At 36.2% G+C, this 3,177-nt stretch overlaps 1 non-coding gene across 1 annotated transcript; it reads right to left on the minus strand.

Moving 5' to 3' along the window:
- Positions 1 to 2,682: 2,682 nt before the first annotated feature.
- Positions 2,683 to 2,788, minus strand: LOC121103181. Its single transcript, XR_005835339.1, has one exon. It is a non-coding gene; the product is annotated as a U6 spliceosomal RNA (small nuclear RNA).
- Between the last annotated feature and the right edge of the window lie 389 nt (positions 2,789 to 3,177).

A 3,177-nucleotide genomic window follows, 5' to 3' on the forward strand; every position in this document is an offset into this window, starting at 1 on the left:
ATTAAATTAAATGTGAAAATTAATGTGTACACATGTATTTCAAAGAGGAAAAAAGACGTGAATAAAATTATTAAAACAGCTGACAAGGCAAATGAGTAAATGTGGTCATATTACTGGTCTTACAAGACACACCCACATGTACCATCAAATGTCTTAACCAGTCTTATGCTAGAAGATTAAAGCAAACTGTCGCTTTACAAAAGCACAGGACAAAGTGATACAAGCGCAAGACAACTTTCTCAATAATTATAAAGAAAATTTCACAACATAAAGAAGTGAGCTCATTTTATTTTTTAGAAAGCTCTTTAATAAAACTGGCTAGAGTCAGATTGAACAAATACCTGCATAGGTAGACAGCTCTCATGAAATCCTGTATTAGGTAGCAAAAGCACTGTTTCAGGAATAGAATGTTTCCCCACTCATCCTAATGAATAATTCACATAAAGCTCTTTTCTCATCACTGACAGCTAACATGGCTTAGCTAAGTCCAAATGAATGGTGAGTTAATGAAAAGATAGAGCCATGTGAAAGCTGAGCTAAGCCAGATTTTTGCTATCAAAGCAAAGTGAAAAATTGAGACAATTAAGAGAAATTTATATATCATGTATTTAGTACCAAATTACATATATTTTCTGCATTCAAGTTATTTAATGTCTTTGAATACCTACTTTCTCAAATATGAAATATGGATACTAATATATTTATGATCATTTGGAGTTTTTGCTTAAAATGTACAGAAAGTCAGTGCTTCCTAATGATGTAGATATTCAAAAAAAGTTAAAAATTATAGCATCTAGTGGAGCATTCTCAAAAGCTTAAAATTAAAAGCAGACACTTAAGTTTGCTTGTTTTAGTCACATAACCATCATGTTTTTAAATTATAAACAATGTCCCCTAGTTAATCAGGAAAAAAAATATAACTTCTTACTTTAGAGAACAGGAAACAGATAATTTTTGGTGAGACACATGGAAATTTGTTGCCACACCGTTCAGGAGAATCATCCAATCCAGTTCACTTTTTTTTTTTTTAAACATCTGAAGGCTCTTTTATGTTGCCTTAGTCCATTTGGGGTGCTATAACAAAATATCATAAACTGTGTGGCATACGAATAACAGAAAATAACTTCTCATGGTTTTGGTTCCTGGAAGTCCAACATCAGGGCATATTCAGTGTCTAACGAGGTCTCCCTTTCTGGTTTGTAGGTATGTCCTCACATGGTGGAAGGGGGCTAGATCCCACCGGATTCTCTTTTATAAAGGCACTAATTAGTGCCTTAATTATTAATTAATTAATGAGGAATCCACCCTCATGACTTAAGTACCTCCTAAAAGCCACATCTCTTAATACCATCATCTCTGGGTTAAAATTTCAACATATGAATCTGGAAGGGACACAAGTCTTCACACCACAGCATATGTACAGAGTCTAAATAGAATCCTTCTTAATAGAACAAGAATAACAGGGCCATTGTATTCATTTTATTTAAGAAGGATTCAGCTGAAAAGGGGAACAGTACTTTGGGGAAGCAGTCAGAAGTAAGATATTGTGGAATCGTGCCACAGAAACTTATCATCATCTCATGAAGTCAAGTATACCATAGAATCTTCAGTTGACCTCTGCTTTTCAGATTGTAACGTACCACCATACTCCCTAGTTACCACCATCCCTACTGCTAGACAATTCTGTTAGTTTCATTGGACGCTGCAGTTCCTGAAAGACACAAATACTTCTGCAAGGTACCATTACTATTTCTCAACGCACCTCATCCACTTAAGTCTCGCAATTTATGCTCAGTAATGTTACTTTGAGCAATACTGTCTCATCCAGGTCTCTCTGCCAAGCATCATTTCTGCTACACTGCTGGCTTACACTTAGCTTCTGCCAAAGACTCCCTGGTAAACTTCGCACTCCTGTGGCTCTGCTGTCCACTATAGTGAAGGAGGAGAAATAGTTCTGTCTTTTCCCACCAATGTTTTAATTCCTATCACAAAGTAGCATATATATCACCATATCCAACATAGTAAACCTACATGTCCTGTATTTACAAATAAATCCTTCCAATCCTAGCTGCTTCTCAAGACACAGACATGGGTTCACAGGAAGTTAAACAAGAGGTTAATGGGTATGAGATGTCAATAGGTGACCCAGTTTACACAGTAACATGCAGCATGTATATAAGGGCAAAGCTTGCCTCTGCATGCCTGCTCATCAGGGACCATTTGCCAGGCAGTGTGGTTCTGCTGAATTACTCTTTGCTATGTCTTCAGACATGAATCATAGAACCTTCTAATTTTAGGAAAATACTGCACTTGCTTTTTTCAACCATTGTAGAAGCTGATATAAACAAAGTGTGTTACTTTGATTCTGAAGTTTTTGATATTCAAATCCAAAAACTATGCTAACCTTGCCTCCTTGGCTAGACCACGTGACTGAGTCTTTTTTTTTTTTTCCTTTCAGCTCCAGCAAGTAAGCAGAACCGGAAAAGAACCTGCCTAGAATTAGGTGCGGCTGATAGTCATCATTCTGTCTCTCCCTAATATATTGTCAGTGGGAGGAATGATACAATTAGACACCTGGGCTTTTGAGATTTAACACATCAGCTTTTAAGGTTCCCAGAATTTAGGTAGAGTCTCAAAGGTAGGTGGCCTTCATATTTTCATTGCCCTAGTAAAAAAAAATTTGTTAATATGGAACAATTCACGAATTTGCACATATCTTTGCCCAGGGGCCATGCTAATCTTCTCTGTACCATTCCAACTTTTCTATATGTGCTGCCAAAGCAAGCACCCACTACTAAAAATTCTTATATCCCTTCTAGGAGTAGGGTTTGACTACTAGGTCAAGCTTATCAATGGACTCTTCCTTTTCGATTTTTTTCCAGTTTTTTTTTTTTTAAGGATATTTTTATTTCCAAGTTCAATGTCAATCTCTGAGATCTACTGGAATCTTCTTTCACATTATACCCATTAAGTTAAAGATGAATACTTGTTCTAGTGCCGTTTACGTTTCCCCACTTTTGTAATAGGAAAGAATAAAAGCCATGAGTAACTCTGATTCAGAGCTTTTCAAGTTGACTGAAAGATAGAATTCTTCAGAATGACTTAATCTCTTTAGTAAACCAGTTTAGGAAGATCATACAAGAGCTGAAATGTCAATTCAATTGGGATATGTGATAG

This window comes from Ursus maritimus, unplaced genomic scaffold, assembly GCF_017311325.1.
Source record: "Ursus maritimus isolate PB19 unplaced genomic scaffold, ASM1731132v1 scaffold_17, whole genome shotgun sequence".
NCBI lineage: Eukaryota > Metazoa > Chordata > Mammalia > Carnivora > Ursidae > Ursus > Ursus maritimus.